The sequence below is a fragment of the Urocitellus parryii genome, chromosome 11 (genome assembly GCF_045843805.1).
Source record: "Urocitellus parryii isolate mUroPar1 chromosome 11, mUroPar1.hap1, whole genome shotgun sequence".
Classification (NCBI taxonomy): domain Eukaryota; kingdom Metazoa; phylum Chordata; class Mammalia; order Rodentia; family Sciuridae; genus Urocitellus; species Urocitellus parryii.
Window position 1 is genome coordinate 16,209,022 of NC_135541.1, and position 20,336 is coordinate 16,229,357.

The 20,336-nt window shown below is 50.9% G+C and overlaps 1 protein-coding gene across 5 annotated transcripts in view; it reads right to left on the reverse strand.

The window, feature by feature from the left end:
* Positions 1 to 10,744: 10,744 nt before the first annotated feature.
* Ahdc1 (AT-hook DNA binding motif containing 1) overlaps positions 10,745 to 20,336 on the reverse strand; it is a 65,856-nt gene continuing 56,264 nt past the window's right edge. For all 5 annotated transcript variants that reach the window (XM_026391651.2, XM_026391654.2, XM_026391652.2 and 2 more), the window contains one exon: positions 10,745 to 11,368. The gene's annotated coding sequence lies outside the window, so the exon portion shown is untranslated. The remainder of the gene's footprint in view (positions 11,369 to 20,336) is intronic.

Consider the following 20,336-nt stretch of genomic DNA (forward strand, 5'->3'; position numbering starts at 1 on the left):
GAGACAGATCTGAGAAGCACAGATTCTCTGTCTCTACCTCCAGCCTAGGCACCAGGGCAACTCCCTGGGCTCAGCCCCCAAGCCCTGGGCCAGCAGGTTTGGAATCTTAGGGCGGCCTTCCAAGTACATACCTGGGAAGTGTGGCCACACCTGCCTCACAATGAGGGGCACTGGGATGGGCGGGGCAGCCAGGACTGGGGATGAGCTGACTGGGTTTCTTTGGAGCATGATGGTTGGGTGTGTTATGTGAACTTGTGAGTTTTCTAGGACAAATGAATGTGTACGCCAGTGAATGTGTGACAAGCAGGCTGGGACTTCAAGCGGAAGAGGGAGGACTTCAGGAATGTGTTTGTCTTTCTGTGACAGGCAGGGGATGGTTGTATGCGGGGGTTGTGTGAATCTCACATGCTCTGTGAGGCTGTATTGTGTGTATGTGTGTAGGAAAATTGTGCAGCTATGTACAGTGGTGTGTATGTGGCTGATTTATGTATATGGTGTTTGAATTGCTTGAATGTATGTGTGCAATTGTATATGTATGCAGCTGTGTATGTACATTATGTCTGTGTTTCTGTGATGGTTACAAGGCACATGTGTTATCTGTGAATCTTAACTTTGGGTTGTGCATGTAGTTGTGTATATTTGTGGGCAGTGTTAGGAGCTGTTCATATGTGTGGTTGTATATTTTAGAGGTTAGGAGCTTATGCGTGGTTTTCTTTTCTTTTTTTTTTTTTTTTTTGGTACTGGGAATTGAACCCAGGGTTGCTGTACCACTGCCAGCCCTTTTTATTTTAATACAGGGTCTCATGAACTTGCTAAGTTTGGCCTTGAACTTGTGATCCTTCTGCCTCAGCCTCTCCAGTTGCTGGGATTATAGGCGTGCACTACTGTGCCTGGCTATGCGTAGTTCTTGAAGGATACTTAATTTTTTATTGTCAAACTTCCCTTATCAGAATGTAAACTCTGAGGATTGAAATTTTCCTCTCTTTCGCTCCGGTATCCTTAATGTTGAGAATAGCACCCAATGTGCAGCAGGCACCAAATACATATTTCTCGAATGAATGATGAACAGGTATGTGCGTGCTTGGCTAGATGTGGGAAATGTGTTATATGTGTGAATCGTGTGCGTCTGGGTGTGTGAATGGCTACATTTTTAGAGTGTCCTGGTGTGAGGCTTCTGGCACAAGTGACTGTGAACCAAGCGCGTACATAGGTACATGTGTATGTCGAGAAGTGTGACTGTGTCCCTGAAGCTGTGCCACTCGTGTGAGCACTGTGAGTGTTGGGGGACGTGGCTGTGTGTGAGCACAGTTGTGTGTACATGTGCATGGGGGCGGGAAGGCTCTGTCGGCTTCTCCCAGCCTTCAGCACTCACTCAGCTTCACCCCAGGTCGCCTGCTGCGAAATGTCAGTGGCAGAGAAGCTAAAAATATCCACTCTCCTCCTTCTGCTCACTGCTTGGGCTGATGGGACTGTGGGGCCCCAGCCGGCCCCTTGGGCCCTGGGGGAGGAGGAACTGTGGGATGAGGGGGTGGGGCGAGGGGAAGGAGAGGAGGCCCTTCTCAGTGCACACCCTTCCCCCTTTCCTTTAGGGCTCCAAAGCCAGGCCCCAGGCTTACCTGCTTCAGGAAGTCCTCAACAACCCTGCAGAAGCTGCCACATGCTCATGAGTGCCTACGTGTGTCTGTCTGTCTATAGTGTCCAGATCTGCCTGGGAGACAGCTATGGCCTTTATCAGATTAGGGGCTCCTGGAGCAGAACTGTGCTGCTTCTGTCAGTCCAGGGACACCAGAGGATGGAGCCCAGCCTCTCCCTTCAGACAGGGAACTCCCAAGAAAATTGCTGGTGCTGTCCCCCTAGGGTCAAGGGTCAGGGATGCAGCTCGGGCCCTACACAGGTTCACCTGACCCTATTCTAGGTCCTTTAGGAACCTCTGACCCCAGAGCAGATCTGCTGCTACTCAGGGCTGGTGGCCAGAGAAGAGTTACCTCTGCCCACACCACACCCTAGGCTGGCACGTGTTTGTGCTATGGATACTTGTGTGGATGCAGGTGGAACATGTCAGGGCCTGTGGTCCTTTGGGGACCTATGCCTCTTCACTTGTTGGGCTCCTGGGTGTGTCTTTGCCTGTGTCAGTGGTGTCGGTAGCTGCCTGCCTTGGGCATCGTGGGCAATCCGTAGAAATTTGGTGAGCCATGTGTTTCTCCGTGTTCTAAAGTGTGCAAGTGGTGACTCCCTAGGTGGGTTTCTGTCTTTTGTCCCTCAGGCCTACAAGCACCAGCAGGCATTATTAGCTGTATGTACTTGAGAGCTGTTTGGTGTGTTGGTGTGTTTAAGTGTGTCTCTGTCAGATGGTCAGGGTCTGTTTGTCCTCTGTATCAAGGAATCTGTGGGTATCTCTCTCTGTGTGTTGGTGTTTTAGTCACTAGATGACTGTTTTTCTGTGTGTCTGTCTGGATGTTATGTCCCAGGGCATCTCTGTGCTGGTGCTGTGTGTCTGTGTCACTTTGATTTCATGGGTCTGTACATCCATGTGTCCCTGTGTATGCTGACCCCTGTGTATGTTCCTCTGTATGGGTTGGCTTCTGGGTTCCCCTCTCTTTTTCTTAGTCTTCCACCATTCCGTGTTAAAGGGGTGTGTGTGTGTGTGTGTGTGTGTGTGTGTGTGCGCGCACACACACACACACACACACACACACACACACATGCAACAACTTTCCCTAACTACAAAGCCTCCAGCCCTGAGATCTCTCCTCTTTCTCTGTTGGATTTGAGGTAGGAGCAGAAGCAAAAAGGGCAGGCAGGCATAGGGCCATGACAGCCAGGGCCAGGTCCAGGCGCCAGGAGGGCCCTGCCTCAGCTTTCCTCCAAGCAAGCGCTAAGCCAGAGCCTCGGTTACATGTAAACACCAGCTGTGTCAAGACAGCGCAGCTTCTTCTAGGTCAACAGACAGCTGTGGGGTTGCTAGGCAACTGCCTGGCTCCCCCCCCACTTGAGCCCCCCTCCCATTGCCTCTACCTGCAAACCCTCTGCTGGCTGCCCCCACCCCAGAAAGGGCCTCACCCCTCCATGCCAATTAACACAGCAGGACTGAGGGAGTAGGGGGTCAGAGAAGCTCTGGGACTGGGATCAAGGTATAGGGAGGTATTAACCCTTCCAGTGCCACCACCTCCTCTCCCAATCCTCAGTGCAGTTCTCCAAGGTCCCCCACCTCACCAGATGAGGGCCAGCCTGGAATGATGAGGGGCAGATAATGGGAGATGGGGGACGGACACCCACCCTCAGGTCAAACCAGGCCTAGAGAGCTGCTGGAAGCAGGAGTGGAGTGCAACTGCTGAGCTACTGGTCAAGTTCCTCCCCACCATCCCCAGCCAAGCCTGGGGAAGAGACTGGAAGACCCAGTGGCAACGCAGGGTTAAGCACCCCCTTTCTTTCCCCATCCTCTCTCAGGATGGCCGCCCCCATTTCCAAGGCAGCACCTGCGCTCCCAGCTGCCATGCCCGCTTGGTGCCTAGGCCCAGGCCAGCCAGGCCCGCCACAGCCAGGCCCTCACCCTTGCGCCCCCGCGCCGCCTTTCGCAGGCGGGCCTCTCTGGGGAGAGGGAGGCCAGGCGCCCCGAGGCCACTCAGGGGGCTCGTGCCCTGAGTGGGGTGCGTAGGCCGAGGCCGCGGGCCGGGTGACTTGGCGAGAGCTGGAGGAAGGAGTGGGAGGAGAGCGCGACCGGCGGGGGGCAGCTGTGGGGCAGCGCCTGTGGCGCGCATTAGTATGCGGCCCGCTCCGCGCGCCATGGCAACCGCTCCCCCCGCGCCGCGCGGGCCGGGCAGCCCCGGGCGCAGTGCGCACCTCTCCTCCCACAGGTGGCGGCGCGCACCGGAGGGCACGCACGCACGGGCACGCATAGTCGGGCCGCGGGGTGCCTGGGGGCGTGCCCAGGGCTCCAGGTGCGCTAGGGCCCTGGCCCCCCTAACTGCCACCTATGGGCGTGTCCCCAGGTGCTCCAGAGTGAGGCCCTGAGGGAGGAGTGTGTACCTGAGGTTGTTCTGCCTGCGCCTGGGTGTGTCCCTGGAGGGGGGGTTGTCCCTCAGTGTGCCCATTGTGCCTCTGTCTCTGATTGTCCTTGAGGGTTTATGCTTGTCTGTGCTCATTTGCCTCCTTATCCCTGAACGCATATGGCTATGTGTGTGATTGCCAAGGTGCACCGACTGTACTTGTGTCTTTGTATATCTGTTCCAGTTTGTGATTGCACCTATTATCTTTGTGTCTGTGTGTATGTGCTGAAGATCTATGTTTTGTGTCCCTGTGTATGTCCATAGCTCTGGGTTTTCTCTGGAGGAATGCCCTGGGTATGTCTGACACTGTATGTCAGTGTCTGATGAGTATTTTTGGGTGTGCCTTTGTTAATGAGCACGTCTGTGTGTGTGTGTGTGTGTGTGATCCACTGATACCTGCATGTGACCCTCTGTGTCTGGCATTCTTGTGTGTTTCTGGGCATGGCTGTGTGAGCGGTTTTGTACCTGTGTGTATGTCCCCATGAATGTCCTCAGGAACCCACCTCTGCACATATGTCATTGTGTGTTCCTGTGAGCACCCTGAGTGTGTCCTGGAGTGTGGCTATGTCCAGGGGCTGCTGGCTCTTTGCCCTCCTTGGCTTCACTCCCTGCTGCCTGAGTGAGTCCACACCTGCTCCCGGAGCACTGGGCCCCTCCCCCCACCTGGCAAGGACAAGGAAGGACACTGAGACAGAGGCAGACACGGAGGCAGAGACAGACACAGAAGGGGACACAGAGCCAAGTAAGCTGGAGAGGTGGAGACCCAGAGTCATGTGATCAGCCTCATAGTCCAAGACCCAGAAGAGAAACAGAGATGCCAAGATCCGGACATTAGAGAGAGGGACACTCAGACTCACACAGAGACCCAGAGCTCCAAGTCCGGAACTGCTGGAACAGAACAGAGATCAAGGATGTGGCTCTTGAGCCTCCCGCTCGCCCTCCCACTCTCAAGTTTCCAGCCCCAGCTGTGCCTCCCCCACATACCCAAGGCAGATTTCTCCTGGCCTCAGAACTGGAATCCAGCCTCCTCCTTACAGCTGGCTCTGTGTGTGTGTGTGTGTGTGTGTGTGTGTGTGTGTGTGTATGTGCGTGCATGTGTGCACACGGCGTGTGGTCTGAGCTGGTACCTACCTTGCACACAGCCCTCTTCCCCCATTGTTGTTCATATTTTCACAGGTCTGTGTCATGTACACTTTTACATATCTACACATGCCACATAGTCACTAATTTAAACCCAGAAACATGCCCTGGGCCTTCCTGTTTATCACATCTGCACATAGGGCCAGAAGACCTAACATGTCCACAGCCATACAGGTAAGTCTCCCCTAAGCTCTGCCAGTCAGCTGCTCAACCTTCAGCAACCATTAAGGGGGTCCACATGGCTGCCCCTCACAGGGAAAGACACCACCAGTATGTAAGGTCCATCAGACTGTACACTCAAAGACAGATGCCATTTGACTTGTTCACTGTTGTATTCCCACCCAATTGCCTGAACCAGTGTCTGGAAACTTGCAGATGCTAAGAAATATCTGTTGAATGAATGTTCACACTGTATCTCCAGCAGTTCACTCAGCCCACAGTAGCTTCACAGGCACTTGGTGAAAAACACTATGGATCCACAGTGTCCAAACAGGAAGGCATCATAGGCATACCTAGAACCACACATTCAATATCAATGTGTTACACAGGGGTTGCTTATGTGCAAGACACTCAGCACAATCCCTAGGTCAGAGGTTCTCCACTTTGGCTGCACATGAGAACAATGTGAGGAACTTTTAAACATCCCCTGATGCCCAGACCCCATCCCAGATCAAAAAACCTAAACTCTTGGGGTAGGACTTGGGCATCAGGATTCCAAAGCTTTCCAGTGATTCCTCCCTATAGGCTGGTCAAGAACCACTGACCGGGCTGGGGATGTGGCTCAAGCGGTAGCGCGCTCGCCTGGCATGCGTGTGGCCTGGGTTCGATCCTCAGCACCACATACAAACAAAGATGTTGTGTCCGCCAAAAACTAAAAAATAAATAATAAAAAATTCTCTCTCTCTCCTCTCTTAAAAAAAAAAAAAAAGAACCACTGACCTAGGTGAACAGACTGGAAAATCTTGATACCGGGGTTATTACCAGAGACAGGAGTATAGAGCAGGGTTTAATCATTTTTTCTTTTTGGTGCTGAGGATGAACACAGGAGCTTTAGAACATACTCCACCACTGAGTTACACCCGCCAATCCCTGGGTCCTCACTTTTTTTTTTTTTTTGGTACCAGGTATTGAACTCAGGGGCACTTGACCTCTGAGCCACATCCCTAGTATTATTTTGTATTTTATTTAGAGACAGGGTCTCACTGAGTTGCTTAGCGCCTTGTTACTGAGGCTGGCTTTGAACTTTATTCTTCTGCCTCAGCATCCTGAGCCACTGGGATTATAGGGGTGTGCCACCGAGCTCCGCAGGTCCTTACGTTTTTTGTTTTTTAGTTGTTGATGGGCCTTTATTTGTATGTGGTGCTGAGAATCGAACCACCACGCATGCTAGGCTACCACTGAGCCACAACCCCAGCCCAGGTCCTCACTTTTAACAGTACAGTGAAGCAAAGCTCTGACTCCTGAACCAGACTGTTTGCATCCTGGCCCTCCACACACTGGGGAATTGAACCTAGGGGTGATCTACCACTGAGCTACATCCCCAGCTTTTTTTTTTTTAATTCCATTTTGATTTTAAGACAGGATCTCCCTAAGTTGCTGAAATTGGCCTCAAATTTGCCATCTTCTTGCCTCAGCTTCCCAAGTAGCTGAGAATAGAGATGTGCTACGAACCTGGCAACATTGTTTAATTTGAACTCTGGTGTCACCATTTACTGAGTGGTTTTTGCAAATTACCTCTTTCCACTTGACTTTCCTGTCTGTAAAATGGGGATAGTAATCATTCCAATGAAGCCTCATGGCATTCATTGTTCCAGGCACCAAATTAATGAATTAATAAACATATAAAGTGTTTAGAACACTTGGCATGTAGTAAGTGCTATATTGTTTTGTTATTACTGAATTTCTATTATTATTATTTTTAACTTTATTTATTTATTTATTTATTTTTTTGGGTATGTGTGCGATGCTAGAGATCAAGCCCAGGACCTGAAGCATTCTAAGAACATTCAGTGTCACTGAGTAACATTCCTGGCTTGGCTCTAAAAATTTTTATTATAGAATGGATTAATTTTTTTTTTAAAGATAGAGAGGGAGAGAGAGAGAGAGACAGAATTTTAATATTTATTTTTTAGTTTTTGGCAGACACAACATCTTTGTTTGTATGTGGTGCTGAGGATCGAACCCGGGCCACACGCATGCCAGGCGAGCGCGCTACCGCTTGAGCCACATCCCCAGCCCAATTTTTTTGGTTTTATAAGTAGAATTTTTTTTTTCTTTTTTCTCCCCGGTGCTGGGTATTGAGTCCAGGGCCCTGTACCTGCAAAGCATGAGCTTCTCCCCAGTTCCAAGTCGAAGTTTTTTTCTTTAAATTGTTATGAAAAAGCAGAGATGTGAAATCAATCTTTGGGCTCACCTACTTCTGCCATTTCCCATGTGACTGTAGACTATCACTCTAGGGACAAGTCACTTATTCCATGTCTATGAACTTGTCTGCTCATCTGTAAATAATAGGAATCTTTCTCTACCTCAAGAATTATTTTGCATGTACAAGGCCCTGGGTTCAATCCCCAGCACCACCACCAAAAAAAATTATTTTGAAAAGTAAGTACTTCATGGAAATATTTAATAAATGGTGGCAAAACCCAAATATCTTGGAGACACATAGTCTTTTTTTCCCTACTACTGGGGATTGAACCCAGGGCTTCACACATACTAAGCAAGTACTCTACTATTGCGCTCAATCCCCAGTCCTTTTTATTTTTTAAATTTATTTGATTTTATATTTTTTGTTACTAGGGATTGAATCCAGAGACATTAACCACTGAACTACATCCCCAGACCTTTTTATTTATTTTTCATTTTAAGACAGGGCCTCACTAAGTTGCTTAGGACCTTGCTAAGTTGCTGAGGCTGGCTTTCAACTTGAGATTCTCCTGCCTCAGCCTCCTGCTGGGCTTTATTTTTTTTTTAATTTTGAGACAGTCTTGATAAATTGTTCATGATGGCCTTGAGCTTGTCATCTTCCTGCCTCAGATTCCCAAGTAGCTGGGATTCCAGGCATGCCCACTGTACCTGGTTGCCACGTCTTGATACATTCTGGGATTGTGTGGCATTCCGGCTGTGGTAGGGCCCCCACCTCTAAAGAAAACAAATCAAAATAAGCCACCCTATCCCTGCTTCACCCACATGGTAAGGTCTTTGCTACCCTTTCCTCAGGGACCTCAGGGCCTAAGGGCACAAAGAATCTTATATCCCAAATGCTAGATCTTTGGCCCTGGAAGGTCTCTGGGGTCTGATCTCCAACATACATCTTATCCCTCCTCACCCTTTACTAAGCATTAGACCCTAGACTGAGACCATCTCTGCCCCAATCTCCCTTTCTCCCTCTGACCTTTCTCTTCTTTTCTTACGGAGCCCCAGGCTTCCCTGTCTGATTCTCTTCTTGTGGTGAACATGTCCTTCAAGTTAAGGAGTTACAATATGATCCCTTCTAAACTCCCAAGTCCTTCACGGGTCTCCCTTCCTTACCCCAATTCCTGAGCTCCTGCCCCATGACCCTTCACTACCCTTCATCCCCTTTTGAGGCCCATCTTGTGTGGAGCCCCAATCCCTTCCACTGAATAACCCCACTGCCCTCCTCTGAGCCCTCAGTCAGACACCAGGTCTCACCTTCTCAGGGAACCCTGATTCTCTTAGAAGCCAACTCTGCCCAGCCTGCCCTACCTGGCTGGCTGCCGTGTCTTCTGCTAACTCATCAGCTTCTGAACACACTCATCTTTTCATTGCAGGTGATTCTTAGGGCTGCAAACAGGCTTTTCTTAGGTTGGCCTAGCCAACCACACCCCCCACTGGATTCTCTGATGCCCCCACCTACTCCTCCCAGCCTCCTTCCAACCCCAGAGTGACCTTTCCTAAGTTCTTTCCCCTCCCTGAACACATGCAGTATCCACTCCAAACAGAATTAACTAGGCTTCTACCTTCTGCCACCCTCTTTCACACCTCTGGGCCTTTTCACATGCTCTTTCCTCCTCCAGGAATTCTCTAATTTTTCTGCTTATACCCTAGGTGGGGCCTTTAAAAGCTTCCTCCTCTGGGAAGTCTCCCAAGGTCTTACAGCTTCCTGCCCCGATTTCCAGCTGCACAGGGGACAGTCGGCTTGAATGTGATGATCTCTCCCTCTGCACACAGGAGGGTAGGACAATGTCTTCATCTTGGCAGGTCCATGAGCCTTTACATTCAGCACAGAGGCTGCATTTTTCAGGACCTGTGACCGAGTCCTCCAGCCTCTTCCACACAGGGATATCCAGAAAATGGGGTGTGTTTACCCCTCAGACCAAGGGCTCAGCCAACTCTCTCCAAGGCCTAGGACTTGCTGGTTGGGTCAGGGAGGGCAGGCCACGTCTTGTTGTCTCCCTGAGCTTCACTGAGGAGGGACAAGAAGCCACACTCAGCAGAACTTTAACAAAATGGGTCATGAGAAAAACTCTTGAAGACCAAGAGGCCAAAGAGGGTTTCAATAGGAAGAGAATAGTCCAGAGCTCCCTGGTATCAGGGAGTGGGAAATGGCTTAGCCCTTCTAGGCCCAGCAGAAACAGGCCCACAGTTGGGAGTTCTCTTTTTTTTCATAGCTTACCAAAGCTGCAAGAAAACACAGACTTGATATTTGGGGTTCAGTGGGAAAAGAAAAGAGGAAGGTAGGGAAACACTGGAGTGACTGGCCTGCTCATAGTTTTGTGTTTTGCACAGCAGATGTGGGTGAGCTGGGATAAAATGAGGGGCTTGAAGGCAGAGGAGACCTAAGACTTGGGGTGAAAGGGAGATACACAAACAGGGCACACTGCAGTCCTAGGGGAAGGGGTCTTGCAAGGTTTCTTGGATTTGGAATGAGAGCCTCAAAGATAGGTGTCCCTGGACCACTACGGAACTGTGGGGCCTAAAGGCCTGGAAGACATGTGATAAATAAAGGGTCTAGGGGCAGAGCCTGGGGACTAGGATGGAATAGGATGGAATAGGGAATGCTGAAGGAGGAGAGATCCAAGACCCATAATCGGGGCTCTTTAGGGAGTGGAATCCAGATTTGAGGACATAAAAGAGGATCCAGAAAAAGGGCGATCTGGGAGTTGGGATACAACAGAGAAGAATCAGGGAAGTTCCAGGACCAAAGTGAAATGAAGACCAAGAGGCAGAATCCTTGAACCTGGGGCAGACTGCATAGACCAGGGGCCAAGAAGTCCTAGGAAGCAGAATAGAGAGCTCAGAGGCAGGAGGGCCTAGGGCAGGAGTGGAATGGGAGAGCTAAAGGCAAACAGGGGAGATCCAGGGCCTGGGGTGGGATGTGAGGGCCCAGGTGCAAAAATGACCCAAGTCTCAGACAGAAGGGAGAATTCAGAGGTAGAGAACATATGTAGGTGGGTCAGCTCTCAGCTCCTCTGGGGAATCAGTGGCTGGTGACAAATTCCAGCTGTGTCCCTTCCACTCCATCCACCCTCACGCACCCCTTCACCCCTTTTCACAAGACACAAGGTTAGTTTTTTTTTTTTTTTTTTTTTTTGCTTTTTTTCATTTCTTTTTAATACAAACTTGGATCTTTGGGTGTGTCCTGCCAACAGAAAACAACAACAACAACAGAAGAGAAAACCCAAAAGAGTGAAAAATAAGAAAGGAAAAAAAAAAAAAAGAAAAAAAAAAAGCTCCCGCAAGAGGTTCTTCACCCTCCCCCCCACCATGCGAATTTGCACACCACGGGACCACAGCAGGTTTACAGAATGCAATATACAATCCACGATTTATAATAAAACAGTATATACAATAAATAGGATATTGTTCATTTTTGTCAAACGACCTGTAGATAAATTTCTCAGTGCATACTTGCAGGGGCTCTGGACACCTGGAGGCCCCGCTCGCAACCTCTTGCACACGCTCGCTCTCTCGCTCTTTTTTTTTTTTTGTCTTTTTCTAAAACTGTGTTTGTTTTTTAAGTTTTGTACATTTTTAAAAAGTATTTACAATTGCTGGTTTTGTGCAGAAAGGGCTCACCTTCGGCTTCTGCGTGGAGAGATGGGTTGGGGGTGGGGGAGGGGGGCTGTAGGGGGTGCAGGGAGGCGGGGAGGCAGAGGGGCAGGTGCTCCTGCCAGAGGACGATGTGGACGCTGGGAGGGGTCTTGGCGTTGGTTTTCTGAAAGCTGCAAAAAATACAAGAGGCAGAAGTCAGTGGCAGACACACACCATGAACTCTGAGACCTGGGGAGGCTAAGAGGGAGACTACTTGATTCTTATTTATTTTTTGGTTCTGGGGATTGAACCCAGGCCTGCACTACCACTGAGTTATATCCCCAGCCCTTTTTATTTTTTGAGACAGCATGTAAATTGTGAAGGCTGGCCTCAAACTTGTGATCCTTCCACTTCAGCCTTCTGAGTTGCTGGGATTATAGGCATGTGCCACTAAGCCTGGAGGGACCACTCAATTCTTTTTATTGGTACTGGGGATTGAACTCGGGGGGCACTCAACCACTGAGTCACATCCCCAGCCCAATTTTGTATTTTATTAGAGACAGGGTCTCAAGTGAGTTGCTTAGTACCTCGCCATTGCTGAGGCTGGCTTTGAACTCGAGATCCTCCTGTCTCAGCTTCCCGAGCTGCTGGGATTACAGGCAGGACCACTCAATTCTTAACAAGATTGTAGAAGTTAACACCATTATTCCTTATCCTAGAGACTTCAAACCAGCCCCCCCACTGCTTTTGGCCTTCTTTGAGCTCAGTTTCCTCATCTATAAAACAGAAATGCCCAAGCCCTTTACCAAGAGGTGAAGGATGTGCTGGATAAAAAGCTGGAGTGCCAAGCAGTAGAGCTTGGGCTCTGGAGTTACACCAGCTGAGTTCAAATGCTAGCACCATTATTTAATAGTCCTAGTACCTTGGATAAGATGTTGAACTCCTTTGCTTTTTTTTTTTTTTTTGTCTCTGCTGGATGTCAAACCCAGGGTCTCCCATGTTCTAAGTACATCCCCAGCCCAAGACAGTGAATTTCTGTGAGCCTCAGTTTAGTCATCAGTACAGAGGGGATATTAGAGCTACCCAAGAGGTTTATTAGCAGGATTCAGTGGTTTTAGGTCAGAGGAAACCTAGTATATAAGTGCATAATAAATTGAACTAATTACTCCTTGTTATTATTTTCCTGGAGCTAGCTGAGCTCTCCAAACCTCTGTTTCCTAATATCACAATGAGTTTGTTTAGCCATTCCTCCAACCTAGGCTGGAGAAAGACATAGGAAGAGGGCCTTCACCTAGCACAGGTGTGAACAGGTGCTTCAATTTCTTGTAAATGCACCCCTTCCCAGCCCCGTGCATGCCATTCTGTTCCTTAGAGGTGAGTTGTCTGCACAAAGGGATCAAAACTGCCCAACATGATACCCTCTGTGTTTGGTGGAACACTGCCTTTCTGAAGTTCAGAAACCCCCAAGTTCTCAGTCCCCAGAACTGCCAGACACTAGAAGATGGGCATACCCCCTTTTCCCAGATACTCCTAGTCATGTTTGTGGGGCCCCAACTTCCTTAACCAGACCCACAGCCTGTCTAGACCCTCTGGATTCACAGTTCTGCTGGGGTGAGTGACAAGTGGCCAGGATAGGGCTAGGCTCCATCATTCCAGCTCCAGCCATTAGCCTGCCAGCCTCATAGAGCCCTGAAACTCCCACCCTCAGTGACTATTTCCTCCAGAATTGAGGGCGGCCTGGGGGTGCTAAAACTGCCTCCTAAGCCTCCTCTGTGAGCTACCCATCCTCCCCCACGCCTGCCTGCAGGAGCCAGGCAGCGACAGAAACCTCGCCTCCCTTGTACTTTCTTGGCTTCCTTTTCCAACAGGGCTGCATTGACATTCTGCTCAGCCTCAGCTGCTGTCTGCTGGGCAGTCAGCCCCGAGGACGACTTTTGTCCTGAGATTGGACTTGCCAGGACTCACCCGAGGGCCAGAGGGACCAGGTGGGCTCCTGCAGAGGGGGGGGGGGGCAGCACCCCAGCCTGGTGATCAGGCCATGTACCAAGTGGAGGTGTGGGAGGGCAAAGGGCCACAGGCTGTGAAGCCAGCAGGTCTGCAGTGAAGGAAGGAAAGGGCATTCACAGGGGCAAGCAGTGTGCATGCTAGGGGGACAGCTGTATGACAACTGGAGTGTTAGGCAGAAGAGTGCTCTTGGGGCGGGTAGGGTGCCATGGGGTTGGATGTCAGCTCTCCAGTTAGGGTGATAAGCAGGACCAATTGCAGAGATTAGGGGACTGAACTATGGCATCTGGGTACCACAATCAGCAGAGAGCTAAGGATCTCCATCTAGAGGCTGGCCTTACTGCAGTTGAAGGACAGTTGCCAAGCTGAAGAATCTCTGTGGGTGACAAGTGAGGGGAGATTGAGGGTGGGCTGCTCTAAACCATTCAGCACACTCATGGTGTCAAACCCCAACAATGCCCACTCCCTACAAGGGCCCAGGGCAGGCTGGGAGTCTCTGCACAAATCCCTGCCCCCTCTAGCCCTTAGCCACTGCCAGTGACCCTCTCCAAGCCAGGTCTCCATGGTGATCTCAGCCCAGCAGGCGGCTCCTGCCAGAACCTTCCCGTGGCCAGGCAGCAGGAGGCTTTCTCACCCTCTGCTAAGCAGCCCAGCTCGGCTCACCTACCTCCTCCCACCGCCCTCCCAGCTTTCAGGACTTGGCCAGCCAGAGACTCTGGCAGAATGTGGGGGAAGGGGGTGGGGAGGGAATCAAAGCCCAGGGGCTCTTGGTGGGGGATGAAGGGAGAATGCTGTGGCTGTGTGGAACCCAGACCTCACCAGGCTCAACTCTCCACAAAACAGAACCAAATGCTAAGGTGCCAGGCAGCCCAGCGCTGGGCATGAGACAAGGCAGAGACCAAGACAGCTCTGGCTCTGGCCTCTGAGAGGCTCATGGAGCAGGGGGAGCAAAGCAGAGCCCAAACCAGGCCATCCTCATGCAGGGAGACGGGAAGTCCTAGGGAGCTCAGGAAGAAAGGGGGGTCTAGCCCCAATTTGGCAGGAGGGACTGGGCTCTTAACCCACTGCTGAGCACAGTGCCCAGCACATGCTGGGGTCACGATTGTGAGTGGACTGAATGACAGAGTGATGACTGATCTAAGGCTGGTCAGCATGTCAACGTCCAGCTCAGCTCTTGCACACCTCCAGGACGCCTCCTTAGACCACCCCGTTACCATAGCTACCAGCGCACTTGTCATTCCCTACTCTGCTCCTCCAGGGCAGAGGCCTGTGTGTGGTAGCTCTGTACCCTCAATGCCAGCATGCACCTGGCCCCAGGACACCAACTACTGTTCGTAAGACTTAACCTTTTAGTGCCTCCATAAGGAACCTCAGAGCCATGTTCCACTGCATTCTCATGCTCCAGCAGTTTTAGCATCTGAGGTGCCAGGGTATTAAGTGGTTTCTGCCTGGCAGTGGGGGTGGGCATAGGTGGCACTGAAGGGCATCTGAGCAGAGATTCAAAGTGCTGCAGAGGACATATAAAATCAGGTTGTTCTGAGAAAGCTGCTCTCCCCACACAACCAGCACACATTTGTGCATTCATTTAAGCAAATAGCAAACATGTATTCACACCCACTAATTGCCAGGGTCTGAGTGAAAGTCTAACCTCCATTCTGGTCTCTAACCTCCAAAAGGAAATCTCAGTGTTAAGACAATACAGCAGAAGGCAATAAGAGTGCATGAGAATTGAGACTGATCTGCTGTGTGACCTAGGGCAAGGCTCTTTCCTCTCTGGGCTTCAGTTTCTATTCTGTAAAATAAGGGCATCAAACAGGCGATGGATGGAATTTTAAGGCGCCAAGATGGTGCCAAAGACAAGGAGTCGAGGCAAACTGCAGCTGCCCAGAGGTTGACCCACTTCTCCAGCACTTTCAGGCTACCAGGCCTGTGAGACACATAAATGTAGAGAGGATACTGCTTGAAGCAGAAATACCAATGAAGTAGGGTGGGTCTGGAGTCCACTGAAGTGTCACAAGTGCCAGTCACTCTCCTTAGGGATCTGCTTCCTCTACTGCTGGACAGAGACCTAAAATATTTGCTCATGGGACCAGATGGGTTCATATTCACGGTCACCCACCCACCTTATGTGATCATGTGTGTGCCTCTCACCTCCCAGAGCCTCCCGTTCCTTACCCATCCTGAGAGGAGGGGTTGCTCACACCCCGTGCCACACTCGGTCTTTTCCCCCATCCCAGGTGGAGATGTCCTATATAAAGACAGGGGTCACCAGTGATGTGTGCTGGACATGCAAGTGAGGCAGGGGCCCACGGAAAGACAAGTACAGAGCACCTGAGGATGTCCGAGGGCCTGCCTGGTTCCACCTTACATTGCTTCAATGACCAGGTGGACTCAGGTGATTCCCTAACCCTGGGAGAGTGGGTGAGCTTGGAGACCTCTTAAAACCCATCAATGGCTTGATGTTTGGGAGCAGTTCCTGGTGACAGTGGGGAACTGTGCCCCACTATCATATGTGTGCCACACCTATGCCCCAGAGCTCAGTCTTTCCTCTTACAGCTCTCCCATTTCGAAATGCTTTTTATCGGCTCAAGTTCATGCACACTCACACACACACCTGAAACGTCCCAGGCATGACGAGACACTGGGCTGAGGGGAGGACGTTGCACAGAGATGAGTAACCGGCCTACAGGAGTTGTGGTATGGTGAGGACATTCCCAGAAGGGCTGTCATGGATGCATAAAGGGCGTGAGATTGATTGTGCCTGGGAAGGATTCTGGAATGCTTCTTGGAGGAGGTGAAACCATAGGAACTGACAGGTGGGAGACCACAGTGGGCAATCCAGGCCAGGGGACTGCAAAGACACAGGGCATGTTAGGAAAAACCCTTCAGATAGCCCCCCACTCCTGAGTAGATATTCTCAGGCTAGAAAGGAAGGCCGCATGAGGGAGGCCAGGGCTGAAAAAGAGGCAGGGGCTAAAAGAGGCAGGATACCCTGAAAGAAGGCTTGAATCCCTTGAATACCATGCTAGGAAGCTGGGCCTGTATTTGTGCGGAAGGAGCTGGAAAGTGAAGGATACAATCAAAAGGTGTGAAGTGATGGAGTTGCAGGAGCAGATGTGCTTTAATCAATTCATCCAATAAATATTTTAGGGGCTCCCGACACCATGCATCTAGGAATGCTGAAGAACAAGCACTTTGGAAGCCATAATGGGGAGAATGGACTCCCCACTCATCCAGTGGGGGTGGGGTGGGTCAGAAGCCCAGATGGCAGAGGTGGGGCTCCAGCCTCTGAAGTCTCCAATTTGTCAAGACCCATTTCTTGCCTCCAAGAAGCTCTTGCTGTCTGCCCTGCTCACACAGTTCAGGAGGGTGATCCCTGGTAAGTTCTGGGAGTGCTCTAGTCCCTCCCCTGCAAAATGATGCCCATGCCCAGGTGGAGATTTTTTTTTCTTAAATGGTGCTGGGGATTGAACCCAGGGCTTTGTGTATGCTAGCCAAGTGCACTAACTCTGAGTTACATTTCCAGCCCTTTTTATTTATTTTGAGGGGTACTGGGGATTGAACTCAGGAGCACTCAACTACTGAGCCACATCCCTAGGCCTATTTTGTATTTTATTTAGGGACAGAGTCTCACTGACTTGCTTAGTGGCTTGCTTTTGCCGAGTCTGGCTTTGAACTAGTGATCTTCCTACTTCAGACTCCTGAGCTGCTAGGATTATAGGCATGCACCACCATGCCTGGCCCTTTATTTTTTGATAGGGTCTTGCTAAGTTGCTGAGGCTGGCCTCTACCTTGTGACCTTCCTGTCTCAGCTTCCTGAGTTGCAGAGATTACAGGCATGTGCCACAATGCCTGGCTGCCCTGTAGGCCTTTAATAAATCTGTTTTTAGGCTGCAAACCCCATGAGGGCAGGGCTCTGCCAGTCTCATTCAGCAGCACCCTCCAAGTCAGATGCAATGCTTGGCTCAGAGCGGGTTGTTAGTTGGTGCATGCTGAACACAGATTTGACCTACGCCCCCTGCCTTCCAGCACAAACACAGGACACTATGGCAGCAAAGGTTATGATGACAAAGGCAAAACTGCCGGGGGGGGGGGGAATCATGCTGTATTACAAAGTTACAAGGAAGTTTCAGATTATTTGTGTTGGGAGAGAGGCCTGGTGTGGATAACTGTGTGGACAGGATTCCTAGCTGACCCGGATCATTTTTAAGTCTGGTCTCCACTCCTCTGGGGTAGCATTTACCTTGATGCTGTGTCCCCTCTCTTCCCAGGAGGACTAGGTACAGTCGCTAAGGCAAAGAATCAGGTGGTATTTCAAAAAACCCCCTCCAAAGGCCCCAAACCCATGCCAGAAAACAATACCCTTTGTAGGAGGGAAGCAGGTGCTGGAGACGGGCTCTGTGGGCCTGAGGGTCAGAGGTACGGGATCCACGCAGACTGGGTCAGAGGCCCCAGAAGTCAGTCTGTGGGGAGGTATTTATCCCCCCATCTCCCACCCACTGAGTTCGTGCTTACTGTGTGCCAGGACTGGGTGAAGTGATGTGACTCACCAGGTCACGGAGCTGGTAAGGGATGGAACCTTCCTGTGAACACAGTGGGCTCCCAGCACTGCCCTCCAGTTTCAGGGATCTGCTCTGGGATGTGGGGGGCTGAGATGAGTGTAAGAGGGTATGTTCTCAAAGAGATATTTCCAGGAAACAAGGGCTCTAAACAAGAAGGCTGGCCTAAATGCACGGCTGGAGAGGCAAGAGATAGGATCGGAGGGAGGATGGCCTCAGAGAGCAGCAGGGAGTGGGGGGTGGGAAGGGAAGAGCTGGAGCCCAGAAGAGGCAGGGCAGGACTGGCTGAGCCCTGTCGTGAGGCTTCTTGCTCAGAGCCAGAGGCAAGATCAAGTGACCTCTCAAGGTTTCATGACACGGAGAAACAAAGCCCAGAGCAGCCTGGGCATGCCTGCTGACCCCGGCTGGATGGTGGCCTTGGAAACTGTCTCCTGCTCCGGTCAGGCCCCAGCTGGTGTAACCTTGGAGGACCTGTGACATTTCTCTTGGCCTCAGTTCCAGGCCTGAGAGGGAGTAGGGAGGGGAGAGGGACTTGGGATTCCTGAACACCTTGGAGGCCCTTCCTTTGCTGCCCACCAGTCCCCAGTGTCTGGCAGGGCCGATCTTCAGCTCGCAGGGTCCCAATGTGGAGCCAGTCTGTCTGGCTCTGTTTTCTATCTAGGGGGCCAAAGAAGATGTTTGCACAGGCCCACAGCCCCCCTCCCTTGACCCACTCTCAGCTCTGTCCTGTCAGCCACAGCTCTCAGCCAAGTCGTGCCCCACATTCCCCACTCTCTCCTCTGACCTTTCATCTTCTAACTCACACTGGGATGTGACCTCCCTTTGCGCAGTTTTCACTGCCTAGATTGCCCTTCCCTGTCTCCAAATCTTGCCCATCTTTCAAGGTCGAGCTCAAGTGCAGTTTCTTCCATAGGACTTCAAAATCCATTTAAAATATCAGACCCAGAAAGCAGAATAGGGTTCCTCCAGTTTGGCCCACCCTTTATCAGATGGGGAAGCAGGGACGTGACACAGAAACAGGCAGGCACAGGGCTCAGTCCCCAGGCTCTGGAGGGGAAGTAGTATGTTTTGAATTTGGCTCTACCACACACTAACCATGGAGCCCTTGGGCAAGGATCCTGCTGTACCTACTCCTGCACTCTCTGATGGGGACAGGGAGCACTCCTAAGCTACTGTGAAGGATCCACAGGATAATGTTACACAAAGGGCCCAGAACAGATGTGTCTCTTCTCACCAAGTGAGCACAGGAATACCCTCTGACCCAATACTGAGCTGCTTGGTCACACTCTTCATCCCTCCCTGCACCCGGGCACCTGCCACTTCCTACCAGGTGTTCTAAGGTTCTTCGTGTATTTTTTTTTTTTTTTTTTTGTGGTGATGTTGGGGATTGAATCCAGGGCCTTGTGTGTGTGAGGCAAGCACTCTACCAAATGTGCTGTATCTCCAGCCCCAGCCTTTGTGAATGTACTTATTTTCGCTTGCTGGCATGGCTGCTGAACCCAAGGACGGGGCCATGTCTGCTTTGTCTCCCCAGCACATGGCACTGAATGAGCATGGAGGGGCTCAAGATGCACAGCTAAGGGGAATGACTGCTTCCCCAGTGCCAGTGTCAAAGCTGTTCACTGCCTGTTGGTGAGTGAGTGTGTCATTGTCTTCTCAGCTTAGGCTTCCTGTTGACAATGTGACTCCATCTATTAATTCTCCTTCCTCACCACTCTGGTCCTATATCCCAAACCCTTCCTCATTCTCATCATGACTTTAACTGGCAATGGAGAGCTGCCCTTGATGGGGGGGCCTGTGCACCATCTTTAATAAGGGAGACCAGCCAGGAACAGTGGTGCATGCTTGTAATCCCAGCAGCTTGGGAGGCTAAGGCAAGAGGATGGAGAGTTCAAAGCCATCCTCAGCAACTTAGCAAGGTCCTAAGCAACTTAGTGAGTCCTTATCTTTAAATAAAATATAAAAAGGGCCAGGGATGGGGATGTGGCTTAGTGGTTAAATGCCCCTGGGTTCAATCCCCAGTACCAAAAAAAAAAAAAAAAAAAAAAAAAAAGAGGGAGAGACAGACAGACAGACACCACCCTGAGCCAGCAGACCTGGCCCTGCCTGCCTCGCCTCCCTGTTCAGCTTCATTTGTCTTCCCCTTGGTTCCTCAGAGCTGAGCCTCTTCCTCCTCCAGGCTGTACACACTGCTGTTTCTAGATGGAATGCTCTCCATCTAGCTGTCTAACCCCCTCATCCTTTCATGAAGCAGCTATAAGATAGGGTCAGCCTGTGACAGGCTGTCACAGCCCACAGCTTTCCTTCTCTTGCACAGTCCTTGAACTATCCAGTGCTCAGTGTCATCCCGCTTAATGTCTTTCCCTCTAAACTGGAAGCATCCCGAGGACCAGGTGCTTCATCTGTGGTGTTCAGTGTGCTGTCCCAATGCCTGGCTGCACAGATGTCTCAAGAACAACTGCATGCATCAGTTTGAGGACAGTGCTGTTTAACTCCCAGCCCTGGATGGGGAGCGGGGCCAGAATGTGGGGCTGGATGGCATCCCAGTTCCTCCTGTGTTCAGGCCTCACTGGGTGGTTCCATTATGTATTTCACT